The 25,623-nt window shown below is 38.0% G+C and overlaps 1 pseudogene across 1 annotated transcript; it reads right to left on the bottom strand.

Annotated features, from left to right (window-relative positions):
* Positions 1-23,312: 23,312 nt before the first annotated feature.
* Positions 23,313-23,956, bottom strand: LOC311607309 (ras-related protein Rab-10-like; annotated as a pseudogene). The gene is made up of 2 exons: positions 23,514-23,956; positions 23,313-23,469 (listed from the first exon to the last, which is right to left on the bottom strand). The product of its transcript is annotated as a ras-related protein Rab-10-like (transcript).
* Between the last annotated feature and the right edge of the window lie 1,667 nt (positions 23,957-25,623).

The raw sequence follows: 25,623 nt of genomic DNA, 5'->3' as shown, positions 1-25,623 counted from the left end.
TGGTATACTTCAGGTACCCAGTAGTGGCTCAAGCTAACAAAATCACATAAGAGCCAGCCACTTCCACGGCCTTTGATTATCATTGGCTTTTAGAAGCCAGTGCTTTATAGCATTTTCATTGGCTATTATTGCCCTTATTTTTCCTTCTTTTTTTTTCTGAAATGCTAACTTTTCTGTGTGTTGTTCTAACTCTTCACATAAAGTTAGATAAAAGTCAGACTTCAGTGATCATGATGCTAATTTCTGTTACAAATTTATAACCTTAGGATCAAATGAGTTGCAATCTCAAAATTGAGATGGTCTTATAGAAAAAAAAAAACAACAGGAATTGTCTTCCGGGAATCCTCCTTTAAATACATTGCTTTCTCAAAGGTTAACCCAAATGTTAATGGCATAAAGCACCACTCTATCATCTGACTGTTTCCATGCCTCAGGAATCAGGGTACAATTTTCCTAGTCCCTTAACCCCAGAGTGTTTGCAGGCAGTCTTTGAGGTATTGTCAGAAATTTTCATCATTCAAGTCTCTTCTGTTTGAGTTAACACTTTCAAAATCAGGCACATGATGGCTACCAGTATTCAGCATTGTCTGCATTGTTGGGCCAAGAAGACCTCAGTTCCCAACTGGCTGGACCAAAAAACATCAAGAAAAAGCAGAAAACTTTCTAAGGCAGGATGTAAGAAAATCGAGGAAAAAAGTATGTGAGCACAATAAAATCTATAGTCTTTCCTACCTCATATTAGACTTGATAGCCTTTGTGCAATGTTCTGTTCAGTCTAGCTCAAGTGAAGTGGGTTATAAAATATGTAGATAGCAGGCTACCAAGAAGAGACTTGATACCCTATGAGCAAATAAAGGGGGAGGAGGTCCCCCTTAGGAACAGTCATAAGGAGGGGAATAAGGGGGAAATGGGAGGGAGGGAAGAATGGGAGGATACAAGATATGGGATAACCATTGAGATGTAACAAGAATAAATAAATAAAGGAGAAAAAAGTTTAAATAAATAAATAAATAAATAAATAAATAAATAAATAAAATATGCAGATGGCAGGATTTGGACTTCACGGAGGATCTACCACATTCAACAAACATCCTGATTTTGTTCTTTCAACGTTTTAATGACAGTATACTTTTAAAATATATTCATTTGATTATGTGTTTTAGGTATATGGCCACTTTGTTTGCATATACATCTGTACACCAGGAGAAAGTATCAGATCCCATTAAAGAAGTTGTATTTCACCATGTGGTGGCTAGAATTGAACTTGGGACCTTTTGAACAGCAGTCCATCTTCTTATCCACTGAGACATCTCTCCAGTCCCTGAAAATCTATTTTTTATTAACCCACAATCTTTTTCTCCAGTATCAAATCCATAACAAATGTCTTCCTTTCTTGTTCTGTTTGCTACATAGTTATTCTACTTCTGGCCTTTTTTTCCCCTTCTGCATTCATACTACCCTGTAATGTTGCTAATAATACCTTTACCAATCTAATGTTTATTTAAGTACCTACCATGTATCTAAAATTGTACTGGTGTTTCCAATTCATAAAATGAACAAGACCACAAAGGCAGCCTTTAATCTTTAGCAATTTCAGTGCAAATTCAATTATGTTCATTTTATAGTAGAAACAATGTTTTAAATCTTAATCCTACCGTAATGATCTTATAAAAATTAATATTTTTATAGAGTATATTTTAAGAATCATGATATTTACTAGTCATGTGTTGGAGTTTTTAGAACATGTCAAAATAAAATAGCTTTCTTGGAAATGCGTTGCTTCTAATTTTGTTGTCCCTATTAATTTTTTGTTTATATCATAAAACTGGCTGCAATGATTTAGTTCCCCATTTATAATAATGGGTGAATCTAGACATTTATAGTAGCCATATTAAAATCAACTAGATTAGTATATAGCCAACCAATGCATCTCCTCTCTCTTTCAATATTCCTGATATATTGTGTTAAATGCAAGTGTGTATTAAATATAATGGTGTAGTCCTTTTGAAAATTATTTTTTCTTTACCGTCAAATACATTACAAATTAATTTTAAGACTAGTAGACACAGATCAATAGATGCAAACCAACCGCTTTAACACAGACCAAACTTTATATGAGGCTCCTACTTATCTATCAATTTGAACTCTGCTACTTCTTAGCCTAGGGCACTTGATACAGTTACTACTAGTTAGCAGAAAAAGCATGATGTTATCAATCAAGATGTCAACCTTATATTTTTCAGATTATAGGTCAAAACTGGGTTACAATTTTAATATTAAAAATAATTTAAAGTGGACTACATTAGAGAAATTAGCTCCTGTCCTCTAGCATATGCAAAATTGTTACTTTGTTTTAGTGTGGATCAGAGACTGTCAAATTTTTTGAAAATGTCTGAAGACATTATTTGCCACTGCACCTAGAGAGGTGTTTCTACCATTTAGATTGAATGCTTTATTGCATTTTGAGATGGTGTGAGCCTATGGGCTTGGAGGCAAAGTGGTACAATCTGAATATGAAATGACGCCCACAGGCTCATATATTTTAACATTTAGTCCCCTGATTGTAGCACTGTCTGGGGAGGTTGTGGAAGTTTTAAGAGGCAACACCTGGCTAGTAGTAGTAAATAGCTAGACATTCATGGCTACAATTGTGACCGTGGTTCAGGCAGGAGTCTCCCTTTGTTTCCACAGACATTAACAATACACACCTTGATCTATCTTTGCCATGCCAGAAGCCCCTGTTAATGTATCTCCATAACTATGAAAGTGCAAAGTGAAATAAACCGATTGTCCCCCAAGTTTTTCTCCTTGGGTGTTTGCTCCAGAGATGATTACTATTTAGGTAAAGAGCAGGGATGCTGTTAAACTCTTTTGGTCTAGTGCACTGAACAGGCGAACAACCAGAAGTCTCAAAGGTGGCATAATGAAGTGCCTGCTTCCTAGGCACTGAAGGAATTGTAGAGGCTGGATTGGAACCAAGACTGAGAGGACAGCCTATAAAGACTCAATATGAAAAGAGGGTAATCCTGTCTCAGATGAGTGCAAAAGTTCTGACTCTACATGGAGAGCTTAGAAGGACCATAGTACACATCAAGTTTGTTACAAAGTCCATACAAAGGCACAGGCTTTAATTGAGCAGTTATTTGAGAAATATACAGAGGAAATGAATAGATCCTTTCAAGAATTACAGCAAAAAACAAACAAACAAATAGAGGCTATCAAGGACAAAGAGGAAGTCACAAAAAGATAAGTGAAATGATTAAAGCTATTCAGTACATGAAAAATGGAACTGGAATCAATTAAGAAAACACAAACTGAGAAAACTCTAGAAATGGAAAACTTACAGAAGAGATTAAAAAATCATAGAGGTAAGTATCACCTACAGAATTCAAGAAATGCAGGAGAGCATCTTAGTGGCTGGGGATACAACTGAAGAATTTGATACATATCTCAAAGAAAATATTAAACAGGTGAGAGAGGTAAAGAAGAATGGGGAAATAGAAGGATCCAGATCATCCTAGAAACCTACAAGAAGATCATTAAAGCTGGCAGATCAGGACCCATGAAGGCCAGCTCAAACTATGGTTACCAACCAAGAACAATTCATTCAGTAAACCTAGAATTCCTATCCAGATCTAGCCAATGGAAACCACATTCTCCACAATTGTGTGGAGAGCAGGGACTGACTCAGACATGAGCTCTGGTGCCCTCTCTTTGACCACTTGATGGGGAGAAATGGTGACACTCAGAGGAAGAGTAAGCAGGATACCAGGAAGAGACCCAATAGGCTGTGATCTTATAGTCGGGGAAATGGTCCCAAATGAGAGAGGGAGGGAAATGGGAAGACACAAGTGAAGGGGTAACAAATGAGGTGTAATCTGAATGAATTACTTAACTAAAAATTAAAAAATAAAAAACAAAAACAAAAAAAGAAGAAAACTTGTGACATAAAACATACAGGAAATCAAGGACAGCATAAGGCATAATCTCAGGATTATAGGAGTACATGAAAAAGAACATGCCAGGTTCCAAGACCAGGAAATATTTTCAAGAAAAACATAGAAGAAAATTTCCCCAACCTAAATAAAGAGATGCCCTTGAACATACAAGCAGTCTATAGAACACCAAATAGACCAGACCTGAGGAGAAATTACTCCTGCTACATAATAACCAAACCAAACCAAAAAAAAAAAAAAAAAAAAAAAAAAAAAAAAAAAAAAACCTAAATCTATAGAACAAAAAAGGATATTAAAAGCAGCAAGGGGAAAAGGCCTAAGTAATATATAAAGGCAGATCCATAAGAATTACAACTGACTTCTCAAAGGAGACAATAAGAACTAGAAGGATTGGGCAAATGTCATGCAGGCACTAATATAGCACAGGTGACAAACCAGACTACTACATCCACCAAAACTTTCAGTCAATATAGATGGAGTAAACAAGATATTCCATGACAAATCCAAATTCAAAAAATATCTATGCACCAACCCAGCACTACAGAAGATACTAGAAGGGAAAGTCCAACCCAATAAGGTCAACTATAACTAGGAAAATACAGGATATACATAATCACACAACAGCAAAATCAAAAGAAAACAGGCATAGTGACACACTATCACCACTAATTTCACAATAAAAGGAACTAACAATCATTAGTCACTAATATCTCTCAATATCAATGGCCTCAACTCTCCAATAAAAAGAGTCAGATTAACAGAATGGCTGTGGAAACAAGATCCAGCATTTTGTTGCATTCAAGAAATATATGTCAGCAACAAAGGCATTACCTGAGATTAAAGAGTTGGAAAAGGTTTTCCCAAGCAAACAGACTCAAGAAGAAAGCTGAAGTACCCATTCTAATATCTAATAAAAATAGACTTTCAACTAAAATTAGTCAAGAAAGATGGAGAAGAAAACTGCATTGACATCAAAGAAAAAATCCACCAAAAAAACATAACAATCTTGAATATATGTCCCAAGTACAAGAGCACCTGCTTTCATAAAAGAAATACTTTTAAAACTTAAATCACAGCACTTGGGAGGCAGAGGCAGGTGGATCGCTGTGAGTCCGAGGCCAGCCTGGTCTGCAAAGTGAGTCCAGGACAGCCAAGGCTACACAGAGAAACCCTGTCTCAAAAACAAAACAAAACAAAAACAAACAAACAAACAAAAACCAAACAAAACCAAAAAAAAATTTAAATCACACATCAATCCTAACACCTTAGTAGAGGGAGACTGCAACCCCTCACTCTCACCAATGGACAGACAATCAAGGCAGAAACTAAATAGAGAAATAATGAAGGTACCAGAGGTCATGAATCAAATGGATCTAACAGATATCTCCAGAACATTTCACCCCAAAACAAAAGAATATACTTTCTCAGCACCTCATGGAGCCTTCTCCAAAGTTAATGCTATAGTAGGTCACAAAACAAGCCTCAGCTGATGCTAGAAAATTGCAATAATCCCCTGTACTTTATTAGACTACCATGGACCTAAGCTGGACTTTAAAAAACAATAGAAATAACAAAAGCCTACACACATGGAAACTGAACAATGTTCTACTCAATTAAAACTGGGTCAGAGATAAAATAAAGATATAATTTAAGACTTGCTATGATTCAATGAAATTGAAGGCACAACAAATGCAAACACAATGAAAGGAAAAAAATTCATACTACTTCATAGAAAAAATTAGAGACATCTTATACATGCAACTTAATGGTACACTTGAAGGCCCTAAAATAAAAGAAGCAGACACCCCCAAGATAAGTAGACAGTGGAAATAATCAAACTCAGGGCTAAAATCAAATTAGAAACAAAGAAAACAATTCAAAGAATCAACAAAACCAAGAGCTGGCTTTTTGAGAAGATAAATAAGATAGACAAACCCTTAGCCAAACTAATTAAAATGCAAATGGAGAGTACCTAAATTAACAAAATCAGAAATGAAAAGGGAGACATAATGACAGATACTGAGGAAATCCAAAGAATCATCAGGCCTTACTTCAAAAGCCTGTATGCTATAAAATTAGAAAATCTAAATGACATTTACAAAATTGAATCAAGATCAGGCAAACAAAGAGTCCTATATCGCTTAAGAAAATTTCTGACTATGTCCCCTGGATGGGGAGGCCTGGTGGCACTCAGAGGAAGGATAGCAAGTTACCAAGAAGAGGCTTGATACACTAAGAGCATATATAGGGGGAGGAAATCCCCCTCAGTCATAGACATAGGGGAAGGGAGTAGGGGGGAAACAGGAGGGAGGGAGGAATAGGAGGATATAAAGGTTGGGCTAACAATTGATATGTAATATGAATAAATTAATAAAATTTAAAAAAAGAAAATAGAAGCAGCCATCAAAAGTATCCCAACCACAAAAAGCCTAGAGCCAGACAGATTCAGTGCAGAATTCTACCAGATCTTCAAAGTAGAGCTAATACAAATACTTTTCAAACTATTCCACAAAATAGAAATGAATGGCACAATTCCAAATTCATTCTATACAGCCACAGTCACCTTGACACCTAAACCACAGAAAGATTCAACAAAGAAAGAACATTTTAGCTAATTTCTCATATGAATATTGTTGCAAAAATACTCAGTAAAGAACTCACAAACCAAATCCAAGGATCCAAGATGGGCTTCATGCTAGGCATGGAGGAATGGTTTAATATATGCTAATCCATCAATGTAATCCACCAGTAAACAAATTGAAAAAAAAAAAACTCACATGACCATCTACTTAGATGATGGAAAAGCATTTGACTAAATCCAACACTGATTCATATTTAAAGTCTTGGAGAGATCAGGGATATAAGGCACATGCCTAAACATAATAAAGGCCATATACAGAAAATCAGTAGCCAATATAAAATTAAATGGAGAGAACTCAAAAATTCCACTAAAATCAGGGACTAGACAAGGCTTCCCACTCTCTCCAAAGCTCTTCAATACAGTACTTAAAGTTCCAGCTAGAGCAATAAGACATAAAATGGAGATCAAGGGGATCCATGCTGGAAAAGAGTAAGTCAAAGTATAGCTATTTCCACATGATATGATAGTGTACATAAGTGACTTCAAAAATTCCACCATAGAACTTGTACATCTGATAAACATCTTTAACAAAGAGGCTGCATATAAAATCCACTAAAAAAAATCAGTAGTTCTCCTGTATAAAAATAAATAGGCTGAAAAAGAAATTATGGAAACTATACCCTTCACAATAGCAACAAATACAATGTATTTTGGTTTAAGTCTAACCAAGCAAGTGAAAGGTTTATATGAGAAAACTTAAAGTCTCTGAAGAAAGAAATTGAAGAAGATATCAGAACATGGAAAGATATCCCATGCTCATGGAGCAAGAGAATCAATGGAGTAAAAACTACATTTTCCCAAAAGCAAACTATAGATTCAATGCAATCCATATAAAAACCCTTACAAAATTCTTTACAGACACTGATAAGTCAATTTTCAAATTCATATAGAAAAAAATAGAATAGCTAAAACAATCTTCTACAATAAAAGATCTTCTGGGGAAATCTCTAGACCTGATTTCAAGTTGTACTTTTATTACTGTACTAACAGTAATAAAAACAGCATGGTACTGGCATAGACATAGGATGTTTGGTCAATAGTATAAAATTGAAGACCCAGAAATAAAGCCACGTGCCTATGGACACTTGATTTTTGACAAAGCAAACAAAATCAAATAATGGAAAAAAGATAGAGTCTTCAAGAAATAGTGATGGTAACTAGATGTCTACATGTAGGAAGAGTGCAAAAGGTCCATAATTGTCACTCTGCACAAAACTAAAGTCCAAGTGAATTAAAGACCTCAACATAAATCTAAACACACTAAAAATTGTTAGAAGAAAAAGTGGGGGGGAAGATCTTAGAACACACTGGCACAGGAGACAACTTCCTGAACAGAAAACACTGACAGCTCAGGCTCTGAGATAAACAATTAATAAACGGGACCTCATGAAACTGAAAAGCTTCTATAAGGCAAAGGATACTGTCAACAGAACAAAACAACAGCCTACAGACAGAGGAAAGATCTTGACCAACCTTACACCCAACAAAGAGCTAGTATCCAAAATATATAAAGAACTCAAGAAATTAAACACTATCAAACCAAATAATTCAATTAAAAATGAAACATGGGGCCAAACAGAGATTTCTCAACAGAGGCACATCAAATGGCAGAAGTAGAGTTAAAGAGATGCCCAAAGTATCTACTTATTTGGGAAGTACGAGTTAAAAGTTCTCTGAGAATTCATCTTACACTTACCAGAATGGCTAAGATTAAAAATACAAGTGACAGCACATGCAGAAGACAAAAGGGAACACTCCTCCATCACTGATGGGAGTGCAAACTTGTATAACCACATTGGAAATCAACCTGGTACTTTCTCAGAAAATTGCAAATAGTGCTACCACAGTACCCAGCTATACCACTCCTGGGCATATACACAAGAGATGTTCCATCACACAATAAGGGTATTTGCTCAACTATGTTCATAGCAGCTTTATTCATAATAGCCAGAATCTGAAAACAACCTAGGTGTCCCTCAACCAAAAAGTGGATAAAGAATCTCTGGTTCATCTACACAATGGAATACTATTCAGCTATTAACAACAAGGAAATCCTGAGATTTACAAACAAATAGATGGAACTAGAAAAGGCCATCCTGAAGAGGTATCCAGACCCCGAAATACATACATGGTATATATTCACTTATAAGTGGATATTAGCCCAACATAGATGTCCTTTGAGAGTCTCCACTCAGCAGGAATGGGAGAGTTGCTGGGTCTAGCAGCTGGGCTCTGGGTGGAATCCTTAGAGTGATATGGAAGAGTGTGGGAACGGAAGTTCCCACAAAGTTCAATAGTCCCACAAATAGACCATCAAGGCTGGTGTACCTGGACCCAAGGGGGCATGCACAAACCTTTGCATCAATCAAAGACAATGCATGCAGTGAACATAGACCCAGTGTTCAGGTATAGCCAATGGACAGCTCATCTCCACAGTTGTGGTGACTGCAGGGACTGGCTCTGTTTGGTTTTGTTCTTGCTTTTTGAGACAGCGTTTATCTGTGTAGCTTTGGATGTCCTGTACTCACTTTATAGACCAATCTGGCCTCAAACTCAGAGAGATTGGCTTGCTCTTGCATCTGTGAGTGTTGAGATGTGTGCCACCATGCTCCACTTCTCTTAATGTTTCTTAACATGGCTTTTATATTAATAGAATTGTTTGAGTCGTGTACATTTACATGGAAATATGTTAAACTATCCTTTATTTACCTGCGTAATTTTCATCTTGGAAGCTTACTGCTTTCATCTACTAATCTAGGCCTCGATTGTTTTCAGCCTCTGAGTCTTACTGATGAATAAGCTCACCCTTTATAGCTATTTCTGAACTCTCGTGGATGGTTCAATTCAGCTGTTCTGTCTCAAATTGCTCTCCAAGCTGACTGATTCAAACTGGCTTCTCTCAGCTGCTGACTGAATTGCTCTGAATGGCCTTCAACTATCTCTAGTACTCTATTCTAATATTCTGGCTCCTTCTCAATCTCTGGCTTGTCTGTCTTCACTTGTGTTAGCTTGTTCCCTCTCCAACTTCTCTCTGTAAAATGTTCCCAGTAAAACTGCCTCCTCCCGTCACTCCCGAGATGCTCTCCTAAATCCCATCTCATTCCTCTCTCTCCTCTGGAGAGTTGGGTGTATCCTATCTCTGACTACCAAATCATTCCCTGATATGTCACTTCGTCTACCTCTCAATTATACACCACTTTCAATATTGGGTGCATGCTTATACAAACTAACTTTAACTTCATTGTTTGGCATTGCACATGTGTATTAAGGGCATGTCTGTATTCCAGCCAGAAGAAACAAAGCTGTGCACTAAGGATACGTATGTATGTATGTATGTATGTATGTATGTATGTATGTATGTATGTATGTAGCCATATTGGTTGATTAAAATTCCTCTACGGAAATATCTGGAGAAAGAACTGTTTCTTTTTCCTAAATGATTGGTAAACCTCAGGTCTCCATGGGTGCTGAGTTATCTACCTAAAAGTTTCATTTCTCTACTTACAAAAGGAGAAGATACTCGTGACACTAATGCTAAAGGCCATATAAACCCTTAAATCCTCCTCAATTTAGGATTATTGAAAAAAATTTACCCAGTACTTACAATTTTTCTGAAACATGCTTTACTTCTGCCTCAATAGTTTGCTATATTCATAATGTAAAATATTAGAATCAAAATGTCAAATAGAAAAGAAAATATTATTTCTTCAGAAAGGAGTCCACACGAGGGGATATAAATATCACACACATAGTTCTCATTTTAATAGGTTAATGAGACATGACATGTATCCCCAACTGCAAACATATGTCCATATGTATCTCCCCAAAACGTCCAACCTAAACACACACACACACACACACACACACACACACACACACACACACACATCTAAATTGCATAAATGTATACCGATATACCCCACAAGCAGTATTAAACATCTGAGGCTGTTCTGCATTGGTAAAGGTATATATAAGAAGCAAATAGATTAAAGCATACAAATTTGCATAAATGTTTGTATAGACAAATATGTGTGTGTATGCAAAAAGAGAGATAGAAGAAAATAAAGAGAAAGAAAAAAGACAGAGAAAAGGAAGGCACAATGAAAGAGGAAGGCATGATTGTGATGTTAATAATCTTTGTCTCCTTACTTTTCTTTACAATTTACTTCCATTGTTCAGGTGACAAATAAACATTACAAATAACATACCTGAGTTCATTATTTGACTTAAACAAGTAAAAATAATTTACACCTTCTGGTTTGAAAATATAGTTCACTACTTTTGTTATTCTTGGTGTATTAAAATCAGATTCCAGATTTCTTTTGGTTTGGACTATAAATGTTGTTGTCTCTACATGTTACTTAAGAAGAGTGCTACAGTAAAAATAACAGCTGGCAACTTGACACATCTGATCATAAAGTTAGAATAATGCACTCAATAGTCAGTAGTAACCTAATTATTTATGGGTTTTGAGATCTTCCAAAGGCCTAGAAGCAGCAACTGCTGCAAACTGATTGTCATTTCTATAGAACTCTGGACCTTAGAGATAAGACAGAGAAGCCTAGTCTTGATGAAAAAAATCTCTAGGCTGTGAGTCTCATCATCTGCTTTGATCTCTGCTGGGAGGAGTCATTCAGGGGGCATCTACTGTAGGCTTCCATCCTGTTCCCTCTCTTTAATAGCTTCTGGAGTCTATTCTATTTGCCCTTCTGAATGAGGGAATTAAGCATTCTCCTTAAGGGCCTCCTTGTTACTTGGGTTCTTTAGGTCTACGAACTGTAGCATGGTTATTCTGTACTATAGAGATCAGGGTGTCTTATGGAAGGTTGGGGGAATAGAAGGGCCCAGAGGGGACAGTAGCTTCACAAGAAGATAAAGAGGGCCAACAAATCTGGGTCCAGATGGGCCTGTAGAGACTGATGCACCAACAAAGGACTGTGCAGAGAGAGAACTGAGGATCCTGGCCCAGAGATAACCAATGGATGACTCAGTTTTCATGTATGATACCTAGTAAGGGGACCAAGGCCTATCTCTGCCATGGATTCTGTTGCCTGCTCTTTGATCACTTCCTCCCTGGAAGGACAGTCTTCCCAGGCTACAGAAGATGCTTGATAGATTGACATCAGCTGGTAGGGGAAGAGGGCTCTCCTTTATGAGGACTAGGCGAGGAGGATAGGGGCCAGAGGGAAGGAGAGTGGGACCAGGAACAGATGAGGGAAAGACACTACAATTGGGATGTAAGTAATAATAAAATATTTAAAAAAAATAAAAGACAAGACAGGAGTCTATCAGAGTTGTCCTTTGAGATGCTCCATCCAGCTGTGGTTTGAAACAGATGCTAAGACTCAAAATCAAACATTGGGCGAAGCATACTGAGTCTAGTGGAAAAGTGGAAGGAAGCATAAAATGACCTGGAAGTGACAACAGCTCCACAAGATTAACAGAGCCAATTAATTAGAGCCCAGAGGGGCCTATGGAGTCTGAAGCACCAACCAAGGACCATGCATGGACTGGGCCTAGGTCTTCTATATAGATGTAGCCAGTGGACAGTACAGGCTTCACATGGGTCCACTAGTGAGAGGGGAATGGGGCCAGTTTGACATGGACTTTGTTGCCTGCTTTTCTATCACTTCCAGCTGATGGGACTGTCTTGCCAGGTTACAGGGGAAATGAATAAACTCAGTCTTGATGCAACTCGATGAGCTGGGGTGAGTGGGTAAGGGGATCCCCATCTCCAAGGAATAGCGAAATAGGAAGAAGAAAGGAACAGTGAGACTGGAAGGAGAGCTACAACCTGGATGTAAAATAAACTAATAAATCAATTAATTAAACAAAATCCCTGTGCCTTCATTGTTATAATCCTTCAAAGATAGACTCATAGCACCTTTCTTTTCCTATATTCCAAGATCACAGAGGCTTTCATTCAATCTTTCTCTGCCAACTGAATACATTAGTATGTTAATCTTGATGACTTTCTCCATCTACCTCCTGGTCTCCTGCCACAGTAAGGCAGCTGGTGATACAAAATCCACACAACAACAACAACCAACAACAGCAGCAGCAGCAGCAGCAAAACAGAGACAGATTAGTGCTTATATTCAACTGGCTTTCCTCTGGTGTTCTCTCTGGGACTTCAGCTGGTGGAATATTTGTTTTGAGTCTTTTAACTTCAGTGGCCTCAGTCTGAGAACTCACAGGAAAGCTGAGGGATTTGTCTCCTAGGAGATTTCAGACAATGTCCAGCTTGACAACCAAAACTAACCATCAGAGCATCAGTCCTGTCTGCAACTTTCAATTCCCTCTAAAGGGCATACACTTCTTTTCTTTTTTTTTTTAACTTTTAATGAAAAAATTCTTCTCTCATACAACACATACCAAACACAAATACCTCCACTTCTCCCAGCTTCTCCACATCTCCAGTCTCCCCCACATCCACTACCCTTCACCTTGTCCTCGGCACAATTTTCAAATCATTAAAGCCATGTAAATAAGCCTTGCTGAATTGGGAGCAGGTTTCTAATGGCAGAGGAAGATCTTGAGTTTTATTAATAATGCAAAGCCAACAACATCTCTGCTTCCTTATTTAAGGAAACAGTGCACCTGCTTGAAACTCCTGATAGTACAGCTTCCAGCCACTCCTGCTTCATGCTTTCCATGCTTGGAGGACTGTACCCTCAAACTGTAAACCAACATAAGACTTTTCTCGCTTAAGTTGATTGTCAAGTACTTGATCACAGTAATGGGAAAGTGATTAAGATAGTAAACTGATACTGGACAGTAGAGTCATTGTTAACATATATGTGAACATGAGCTTCATGACCTTTAGAATTAGTTTGTGGAAGGAAAATTAAAGTGTTTGGAGACAGAAGGTGGAGAAGCCCTAGATTACTATAAATATAACTTAATTTATGATTCTTGTAGAGGGGTGAAGGCTATAACGGAAATGTAAACATTGAAGACAGTCCATGAATCTTTGTGGCATAACAAGAGAACTTTTAGGATTTGGGCTACAGGCCATTGGTACTATATTTTACCCAAGAATCTGGCTGTACATAGACCATGTACTGAATTTTGAGTGAGGCTGAGTTAAAAATAATTGGGCTAATTCATTTGTTGGTAGACTTTCAAGATGTCATAAAAGATAGATTATAAGATGCTTATTGCTCATTGCATCTATCCAGATTCACAATGAGACAAAAATAGAAAATAAAGCAGAAAGATAGGAATATGAAGTTTAGCAAACATGAAATTTGAACAAAGTTGAAAGTGAATATTGGCTGAGACTAACATTAGTGATAAGGGCTGATTGCTCAATAGGAAATGGGCTATGATAGCAAGACTCTACCCACTTAGAGCTTCAGAATGGAAAAATGAATACTAAATGAACAAAAAAGGTATCGAATAAAAGCTTTTAATCCTCATTGAAAGATTGTAATTTTTGGAAGTGTGTTTCCAGGCTCAACTCTGAGTTCCTACAAGGAACCCTAGCTCTGGTTCAAACACATAAGCCTATGTCTTTTCAATTGCCATTGGAATGTGATGGCAACATCTACATAGTGCTGAAATGGTAGGCATATAATATTCATATTTCAGAATGTCAGGGAAACTTGCACTAAGGAAGCTTTTTAGGTTAACCAATGTATACTAGGTTCAATGAACACACACACACACACACACACACACACACACACACACACACACACACACACACACACAAAATAGTTGCCAAAACAGAAACCGTCCTTCTACTGAATCTATAAAATATACCTTACCATCAAAAATAGCCATTTCATCAGGTTAAGAGTTGGAAAAAGATATTTCAAGACAACAGACCTAAGAAGCAAGCTGTAAGTGTAGCAATTTTAGTCTCTGAGAAAATAGACTTCAAACTTAAAATAATCATAAGGAATAAGGAAAGACACTACATGCTCATCAAAGGAAAACTTGACAAAGATGACATTTCAATTCTTAAGAATCCTGCCGTAAACATAAGAACATCCTAAACAGAGAAGGAAACCTTGTAATACAGAGCTCTGAGAGGAATGTCTCCATGCAGTGCCTTGCTTCAGACCTCAGAGAATCCTACATAAGAAGAGGCAGAAAGATTGTAAGAGTCAGAAGGATAGAAGACACCAGGAAAGCAAGGACCTCTAAATCAACTAAACAAAAGTCACATGAAATCACAAAGACTGGAAGAGCAATAACAATCCCACCACAAATCTGGACCAGGTCCTCTGCATATTACAGATATCAGTTTAGTATTTATATGTAATTCCTGAATGAGAAAAGTAGCGAGTCTCTGGCTCTTGTGCCATCTCTTTGGGCTCTTTTCCTTCTGTTGGTACTCCTTGTCCAACTTAAATTTGATATTTTTCTTTTATCTTAGTCTATGCTATTCTTAGTTGTTCTGTTTAGTTGTTTTTAAAAACAATGTGATACAATTTTAGACAAATGGGTAGAAACAGAAAAAAAATCATCATGAGTGAGGTAATCCAAACATAGAAAGATAAATGCGGTATGTATTTGCTTGTATATGGATATTAGCCATTAAGTAAATGACAAACAAGCTACAATCCATAGACCCAGAGAGGTTAGGTACAGAGAATGGAACTCGAGGGGACAGATGGGTTTCAATGATAGGAGGGAATATTTAATGATTTTTTTCCCTCAGAGGAAGGGATGAAATGAGAGCCATACATAAGCTTGGGATGAACCCAGAGTTTTTCTATCTCTGTTCTAACTATCCTTACGCCTAAGCCTGCAAGTTTCTAGGCTCTGGAAAATGATCTGTAAACCCAGACCTTGAAGGCTTCACTCTCCAACCTCCATTTCCTAACCTAGGCCTAGAATGTTTTCAGCATTCTTAGACTTACCTCTGAATAAGCTACCCTTTATAGCTCTTTCTGAACTCTGGGTAGCTGGTGTAAACTCAGCTGTTCTGGCTCAGACTCTGACTGATTCACTTTTGCTTCTCAAAGCTTCTAACTGAATTGCTCTGCTTTATAAAAAACTGTCTCTGAATTATACGAACTGAATTGCACAGACTGCATGAAATGAGTGGGACTGAGTGGAACTCCATAAACTTGACTTAAGTCAACTGCATTCAACTGAACATCACCAAACTCAATTCTTCACTTTCTCCCTCCACTGCTCATTAGTAGACTCTACTTCCTGTTTGCATTTGTGAGAGTTGGGTGTATCCTATCTCTGAATCATTCTGCCAAATCTTTCTCTGATTCGTCGTTTTGTCTGCCTCTCAATTAGACATCATTTTGGGGGGATTGAAATTCTATACTGTGTGTGTTTATAGTGCAGCCTGAGAGACTGAAGATATGTGACATATCTGCATTCCACTCTGATCACAGAGCCTTAGGCGATCTTTGGATATGATCACTTTGCCGAGCAACCAGGTTGCTGGATTTAAATTCCTCTGCAGAATAGGTTTTATAGGTGGACTTGGGCAGGAGTAAAGAGAACAGGTGGATTAGTTTGGGAGGTGGAGAGGAAATGGAGTCAAAGGGAGGAATCTGGGGTGAGTCAGATAGAATGGAAGGGTATTTGAGGGGTGGTATAGAAACCAAGTACAGTGGACACTATTAAAATATATTAAGGTGGTACTAATGAGTTCTCTAAATAATGGGGGAGACGGGATCCCAACTAGTGTTCACTTGACACAAAACAACGCATCCTGAACTTGGTCTAGGTTCTTGGCCAAAAGGGTCCCATATAAATTCAACAACCCAGAATCTTGCCAAGGCTACAGCTTTCTTTCTACAAACTCACCAAAATGACCCATTGTTGAAGGAATAGGCACAGAACACATTGAAAATGAAGAGGTCAAGCTAGTACCTATACAGAACCTTCACCCCTACATTAGTGTCTTTGGTATGGGAAGACATTATGCGTGCTATAAAAGAGAAATGTAAATACCAACACATAAACAAACTTTTTGATCTAGAATGTGTTTCTTCCTGCAAATTATTCTGAGGCAATGGTGTCACAAAGCTTGTGGGAGTAACTAACCAATATGTAAGGTATCTTCTACTAGATGGAGCCCATACCTAACACTGCTTATGTAACAAAGAATCTGAGAATAGATAGGGGAAAACAAAATACTATTGTTATAAAAATTTTAATATCATAATAAAATGAGTATTAATGATATTATACTATGCTCATACATTAACCATCATCAGAAAATGTTCTTCCTGCATCAGAAGAGAACAAATCCAAAGATCTGGGAGGGAATGTTGCAAAGTGCTTTACTGATTTTTACCCAGAGGGAATTTTTTGTTTTTTCTTGGTCTTTTTAATGTATAACATTTTTTTTTTTAAACATTGGAAGAGGCACTGATAAGATGCGAAAACTGGAAAGGTCAGAAAATTCTATTGTTCTGGAAAGGATTACAGAGTTGACAGTACAACTAGAGAATTTGAGGCTAGAGGTTGAAACAATTGTAAAACAAAAGGCACCATTGATAAAGGAAAAAAAAAATGCAACTAAGAGCCAGTGTTTCCCGCAATTGCTGCCTTGCCCTGCTCCATGGGCCAGGTGGTCAGAGCACAAGTGTGTAGAAGGGGGAGGAGAAAAACAGGAAGCTGGAGAGGCTGCAAAGAAACTAGAGGAACAGGAGAGCAGACAAAGGGTCTTTGCAGAAAAATGTTCCAATAGAGGAACCATCCAGAGTCACACACACACAGTCACCATCAGCTTTTCCAGGTACGATAAGTCATGTGCCTGCTCAAAATGGTGTTGAGAGTTATGATGAAATGGTGAGGAGTCCAATAAATACTTTAGATTTAAAAAGTTTTAAGGAATCTATCATCAGGTATGAAATACATTTGACTTTCATTAAACACATGTTAAATAACTGGGCTATGCAGCATAGACTTGTTCCCCAAGATTGGAAAAGTTTGGCTTCAGCAGTGCTAGAAGCAGCAAACCAATTAGAATGCTTATCATGGTGGCAATGTGAGGCAGAGAGAATAGAAGAAAATAGGAGAGGGGAAATAAATCTTGGTAAAGATCATTGCTTGGTGAACGGTGATATAATAACTTAAGAAAAGTCCAATATGATGACATAAGTCCAATATCATAACACAGTGATTGAACAATGTCGTGCTGCAGCTGTAAGAGCTTGGGACATGGTAGAGGAACCTGGTAAGATAACTGTTCCCTTTACTAAGATATTTCAAGGACCTGAGGAATCATTCACAGAATTTTTGTGGAGATTGCGAAAAGCACTAGATAGAGCAATATCATATTCTGACACCAAACAGGAACTGAAACTGATCATGGCATGTGAGAATGCTAACAGTTTGATTTGATGTGGAGAGAGAGGAACACTCCTTCATTGCTGGTGGGAATGCAAACTAGTACAACCACTTTGGAAATCTATCTGGTGCTATTTCAGAAAAATGGGAATAGGGCTTCCTCAAGACCCAGCTATTCCACTCCTAGGAGTATACCCAGAAGATGCTTCAGCACACAACAAGAAAATTTGCTCAACCATGTTCATAGCAGCCTTATTCATAATCGCCAGAACATGGAAACAGCCTAAGTGCCCCTCAGTAGAAGAATGGATAAAGAAACTGTGGTATATATACACTATGGAATACTACTCAGCTATTAAAAACAAGGATTTTCCAAAATTTGTGGACAAATGGATTGAACTAGAAATGATCATAATGAGTGAGCTAACCCAGAAGCAGAAAGAGTCAAATGGTATATACTCACTTATTACCGGACACTAGCCCAAGGGACAGGTCCCATGAAAGTCTGCACCTACCAGGAAACGGGGATAGAGGTGAGGACATCCTATTGAGACTCTAGATGAGGAAAATATAGAGGATAGGCAAGTAGGGGGACCCAGAGTGCCCTAGAAACCTACAAGAAGAACGTTATGATGGCTAGATCTGAGCCCAGGGGTTCTGCTTGATCTAAGGCACCAACCATGGACAAAACAGGCAGTCATCATCAAACCCCTACCCAGATCTAGCCAAGGGACAGAACATTCTCCACAGCTAAGTGGAGACTGGGGACTGACTTTCACAGGATCTCTGGTGCCCCATATTTGGCCATGTCCCTTTGTTGGGGAGGCCCAATGGCACTTGGAGGAAGGATAGCGGACTACCAAGAAAAGACTTGATACCCTAGCACCATATTCAGGGGGAGGAGGTCCCCCACAGCCACAGTCATAGGGAAGGGGGATTGGGGTGAAAGTGGGAGGGAGGGAGGAAGGGGAGGATGCATGGGATGGGATAGAAAATGAGATGTAATAGGAATTATTTTTAATTTTCAATAAAAATGTGTTATTATTTATTTTAAAAAAAGAGAATGCTAACAGTGAACATAAGAGGTCAATTAGACCCTTAAAGGAAAGAGGAGCTCCATTAGATAAATGGGCAAGAGAAACAGTTAATATTAGCTCTGCAGAACATCAAAACAATATTGTAGAATAAGCTATAGCAGAGGTCCCAGATATCATAACACCCAGTGCTTTTATTGTGGCAGAATTGGTCATGCACAAAGAAACTGTAATGTTAAAAGTTCCAGACCACAAAACAGGTGCACTCACTTTGGAGTAAATGGTACTCATAGGACATAGCAAGGAGTTTCTGGCTGTGATGGTTGTGAGGTGCCAAGACTTCCAGGGTACTGTAGCTACTGTGGGAAAGGAAAACATCGGTCTAGGGATCGCCAATCTGAAAGATATATACAAGATAGTATCTTGCTGTTGGGAAACATTAGGAGGGACCCCTCAGCTCGAGGTCCCACCAACAATACAAGCCAGATTTCTCTAGCCAGTCCAGAAATAATGGACCCTCAGGAAAATGGAAATTAGGTATTAGTGACCTAATACATGAACTGAAGACAGTGCAGCCTTAGATCTGGCCTCAGATATATCTATTACATTATCTACACAGGTTGAATGTATAAATTAAGTATTGGTGCTCATGGCTCTTTGGCTTTAGAGACAGTGGGAATATTTCTGGGAAGAAGTCGATTGACTTTTCTAGCTCGTATTCTGCATCCTGGTATTATAGTTGGGGAATGTAAGGAAATAAACAAAATTATGGTATGTGTAAAGAAAGAGATGAAACTTAATGCAGGGGATAGAATTGCTCAGCTGTTACTGTTTCCTTGCATTGAGGGCAAATCTGCTCCAGTAGAAAGAACAAGTGCATTCAGAAGTATAGGGAAATGTGTGTTCTAGCAAACAATGATTAATGATAAGAGACCCAAACTAGTAATACAAATGAATGATGTTTAATTACAAGGTCTGGTCAATACTGATGCAGACATCATGATTATTTCAAACAAGTATTGGAACCCAAATTGGCCACTTCAGAAGGTTTATACAGAAGTTATAAGAATTGGTAAATTATCTCAAATAAAATGAAGCGTATGGTGGTTTAAGTGTGTGGGACCAGAAGGGCATACAGGAAAGCTGAGACTCTATCTGGCTGACATACTCATAAATCTACAGGGAAGGGATCTCTTACAACAATGGGGTACTGAGATCAATATTCCTGCAATTACAGAGATAAACAGTGAGGGATGTAGGTGTGTAATGGTACATGCTTCTGGGGAAGATATTAAAGTAAATGATCAGCAGTAACTGCAAGCTATGCCCATTGTCCAAACTCAGACAGCTTTTGAGTTTCCAAATTTATAGGAGTGGCCACAGCTGGTGTACCAACAGCCTTGCCCCTAAAATGGATTTCAAACAACCCTGTGTGGGCAGAGCAGTGGCCCATAACAAGAAAAAAATGCAGGCATTTCACCATTTAGTACAAGAGCAGCTGGAGGCCCAGCATATAGAAGAGTCTACCAGCCCTTGGAATTCCCCAGTGTTTGTTGTAAAATAGAAGTCAGGCAGCTGGAGGATGATAACAAATTTGAGAGCCGTGAATAAAGCAATCCAACCAATAGTTCATTTACAGCCTGGAATTCTTTTACCTTCCCTGTTACCTAAGTCATAGCCTATAATAGTAATTGATTTAAAAGATTTTTTTTTTTGCAATACCTTTGCATGAGAAGGATAGGGAAAGGTTTGCTTTCTTCATACCTAGTCTGAACAGTAGTGGTCCAAGGAAGTGATACCACTTCCACAGGGAATGCTGAATAGCCCCCCCACTTTATGCCAAACTTTTGTGCAACAACCATTAGAGATAATTTGTAGGCAGTTTCTTCAATCTATCATTTATCATTACATGGATGATATTCTGTTGGCTGATTCTGATTTGGAGACTTTAGAAAAAAATGTTTAAAGAAACACAAAGAATTCTGCCATCCTGGAAATTACAGATTGCTGTAGAAAAATGCAAAGAGGAGATTCAATTGCCTATTTAGGCTATAAAATAACTGAAAAGAAAATTCCACCACAAAAGGTACAGATCTGTAGAGATCAGTTGAAAACTCTAAATTACTTTTAAAAATTAATGGGTCATATTAACTGGTTAAGACCTACAATTGGACTAGCTACCTATGAGTTAAGTAACTTGTTTCAAATGTTACAAGGGGATACATATTTAAACAGTTCAAGGTGTCTAACAGCTAAAGCAGAAAAACAGTTAATTCCAGGAGAGTAAAAACTACAAAGGGCATGTGTGGATAGAATTGATCCTAAACTTAATTATTTTGCCTTTAAAACATTCTCCTACTGGGCTCCTTATGCAAAGGGAAGATAAAATTATGGAATGGATTTTCTTAGCAGATAAATAAAGTAAAAAATTGAAGACATAAGTAGAAAAATTTCTGAATTGATTACAAAGGGAAGAATAAGATTCTGTCAACTGTCAGGGAGAGTCCTGGGAGAAATTGTAGTGCCTCTTACCAATTCTGAGAATATGTCACTGTGGGTAATTAACAAATATTGACAAAGGGCTTGTAGTAACTATTTGGGAGAAATTAATAAAAAATATCTGGGAAGTAAACAAATACAGTTTATAAAAAGAACTAATTGGATCCTTCCAAGTATTGTAAGGAAGATAGCAATACCAGGGGCATCCACCTTCTATACTGAGGCATATAAAATTGTCTTTAGGGTACTATCTGAAAAATTCATGGGTTCTCTTAGCAGACATGTCCCTACATTGTTTATGCAAGCCAAGGGGTCATTAAAATGCATGTCACAGAAATCTTCTCAATGGAAGCTGCTCTCCTAAATTTGTCTCTGCTCTAAATGAATCATGCTATTCACAATTATTTCCACAAAGGTGTCATTTTAAGATGCTAGCAGCATAGGGAACTTAGCCTACTCTACCCTAATGAGAAGCAATGAAGGCAGCTACAAAGAGGAAGAGAAGTATGGTGTTAGAAAGAGCCAGATACCTCAGTGTTACATAAGAAGCCTTTTGCTGTCATTTTTTTTTTAATTCATGGTAATTGAAATTTAAGGGGATGTAAATATGGGACGTGAAATTAATAATATTCTAATGTTTTTCTAAACTTAAAGACAACTTAACAGTGAAAGTATTCTCCCTCCCAAGGCCAAATCCTAATACATTTGGCAAATGTGAAGATCCACTCCTTTGTGCTCTGTTATTTTTAAAACCGGTTTTTCCTGCACTGCCAGAATGCCAGAGGAGATGCCAAAATGGAGACGACTCAAATTCAGGTTAAGAGCTATTCTAGGAGAGTGAATCGGATATATACTTCATTAGAAAGGCAAACCACAACACCCTCCAAACATTAGCGCATGCAATTAACTCTTACATTTCATAAACTCAGTGAACAGACAGGAAGGGGAGGGGAAGGAGAGGAACAGAAGAAAAATAGCAGGACAGGGTTTAGGAGAGAGAGTAAATGACAGGCTGACACCAATTACTGATATCTGATAATAAGCAGTTAGAATTCATATTTCCATTTACTTAGCAAAGTAAATCAGTGTTTTATATTAAACTCGACAAACCTTTATCATCTTTAAATAACTCATGCCAGGAATCGTGGGGCAAACAAAGCTACATGCAGAAAGATGAGACTCAGGACAGAGTGTCCAAGGGACCTGGTGGCAGGAATTGGCTTAAATATCAAGACCACTGGAAATGAGACTACAAATCCAATATCATTTTTGCATTACCGTTTGTCCTTCGCTAACTACTGTGAAAGTTGTAGCCAAGCAAATCTGAATGGGTTTGGACTGAGATGAAATGTCTCCTGTAATTCTTCCACAAAAACAGTAAAGAAAAACCAGAGAAGTTCCTTTCCACATGAGGCACAGAGCAAATATAACCCCATGTACAGATTCAAGGCAAAAATGAGTGTTTTCCTGGCTGTTGTTTCTTGCTATCATGTCTATAGAATATAGGGACTCAAGCACATTACTCATGACAGAAAATCTCACTGTTGTGCAACATAAAATTGTTAATTATAACTTTTATTCTTGTAAAATTTGCAGAATAGAGCTGAGACGATTGCTATAGTTTAGTGTTGATAGGAACTGGACTATAATACAAAGGAAATGCAGTGGGGAGCTGAGCAAGGACATCTATGAAATTGCTGCCACAGACATGATTTTGCTACGTATTTTTTTGTTTGAAGAAAATTATAGTAGTCCGCAAGCAGTCACAGACGAAAGAGCAAATAAAACAGGTGGACTGAATAGTCAAGATGAGGAACAAAAAATATCTGTTTAGAGTTAAAAACGGACCGAGTGTTTTCTTTTGCAGAGAAACAGGCCATGGACAGCAACAGATGGACAGGAGTGCTGTCAGCAGCACTTGCTCTTCTGGCGAATCGCACCTCCTCCACAGCTGATATCTATGGTCTTGCTGTGGGGGTTCTTTTACAGGGGTCTTTCGGAGAATGTCTACAGGTAATGTGAGGAACGCCTTTCCCATGTTTATATTTTCTTTTGCACTAGTCAAAAAACAAAAACAAACAAACAAAAATAAAGAACAACAACAACAACAAAAAGAAGCCTAATACCCTCCTCCCTTGCAATCTGTTCTCCTATCCCTTTAGGCACAACTCTCTTATCAGACATCGCTTCATTCCCGGTAACATACTTTCCGCATCCTCACTGGCGTACTTATCTATGTTTGTAAGCCACTTGCTGATGTTTTTAAAACTTTTAGTACTGGTGATGCCATACACTAGCATGATCCCCGCTGCATCTCAGTAGTTGGAGGTTGTGATGGTGTGAAATCGTTCCTGGCCTGCTTTGTCCCGTATCTGTAGCTTGATCCTCTTTCCTTGTAGTTTAACGGTTTTGATCCTAAAGTCGGCTTCTATGGTGGAAATAAAGGTGGTATTGAAGGTATCGTCGGAAAAACGAAAAAGGACACGAATCTTGCCCATTCCGGAGTCCCTGATGAAGGGCAACTTCAAAAGCTCATAGGACTTCTTTGCCATTGGGAGGAGAAGCTCTGGCGCTCCTCCCCGGTGGCTTCAAGGTTTCAGTCTTGCTCACTATGGCCAATTCCTCACCATGGATTTCTGGAGTCGCAGCGTCAGGGAAGTGTGTGCAAGGAACAAAGCAGCTCTCAAGACAGAGCAGGAGACCCTGCAAAAAGCCTCAGTGAGTAAGCCCAGACAGTGGACCTCCTAGAGGCCAGAGCCTCTGCAATCCTAGCCGCACAGCCTGGATCCTGGTACTTGATCTGGATCATCTTCTAATCAAAATTTAAGTCTAGTATTATATTCACTCAATTCTATTTTTAATCTCCTTTAGTCTTCTATTATTATTCTTCAACTTAAGTGAGTAAGTACTGGAATATAAGATTAATATTACACTCCACAGGTAAAGAGAGCGTATGGCTCGTGCAGAGGACCTCAGTTCAGTTCCCAGCTAGCACATTAAGCAGTCACAATCATCTATAACTCTGGCTCCAACCCCAGGGGATCTGTTGCTCTTATGTCACTTCTTCTCAACATGTACACACACACACACACACACACACACACACACACACACACACACACACAGAGGCATATGCACATACAATTTATTAAAGAATTCATAATCAATGTATGTCTTCTGCACATTTAACTAAACTCATCATTGTCAAAAGTGTTTATTGAACTCCCAATAGAAAAATGTAGATTAGTTTTAAATAAATTGAATGCAGTTTTCTGTTTGTTTTTGTTTTTTGAGACAAAGTTTATCTGTGTACCCTTGGCTGACTCAGAAGTTGTTCTGTAGACCAGTTTGACCTCTAACTCAGAGATCTGTCTACCTTTACTTCTGAAATGCTGTGATTGAAAACGTGAACGACCATCCCCTGGCTACTGCTTTGCTTTTTAATTAGATTGAATATTTAAAATATTGAAAGATATTACTAAATGAGTAAGTGGCTCGCTTTCTATGTTAAGAGAAATTATATTGTTTTATATATGGTACATAATGTTAGTAAAATTCAATCAAAGAATTTATTTCTTTAAAGCTTTAATTATTTAACATTAATTGTTAAACTGCTCTGGATGAATAGGGTAGATCTGGAGGAAAAGATAATATAATGCTCATATGTATACACACACACACACACACACACACACACACACACACACACATGGATATTTCAGTTTTCTCACAAATCCTTCCTTAGAATTGTATATCTGAAGTTGTACATGGTTACACACTGTTGATTTTTAAATTAATCATAAAAACACTCCTTCATTGCTGGTGGGAATGCAAACTAGTACAACCACTTTGGAAAGCTATCTGGCGTTTTCTCAGAAAAATGGGAATAGGGCTTCCTCAAGACCCAGCTATCCCACTCCTTGGAATATACCCAGAAAATGCCCTAACACACAACAGGGACATATGCTCAACCATGTTCATAGCTGCTTTATACATAATAGCCAGAACATGGAAACAGCCTAAATGTCCCTCAGTAGAAGAATGGACGAAGAAACTGTGGTACATTTACACTATGGAGTACTACTCAGCTATTAAAAACAAGGAATTCCCGAAATTTGTGGACAAATGGATTGACCTAGAAATTATCATAATGAGTGAGTTCACCCAGAAGCAAAAAGAGACAAACGGTATATACTCACTTATATCAAAACACTAGTCC

Source organism: Acomys minous, assembly GCF_964271855.1.
Source record: "Acomys minous genome assembly, chromosome: 10".
Classification (NCBI taxonomy): Eukaryota; Metazoa; Chordata; class Mammalia; order Rodentia; family Muridae; genus Acomys; species Acomys minous.
The sequence above is the reverse complement of the archived record's forward strand: the minus strand, read 5'-3'. Positions and strand labels throughout refer to the sequence as shown.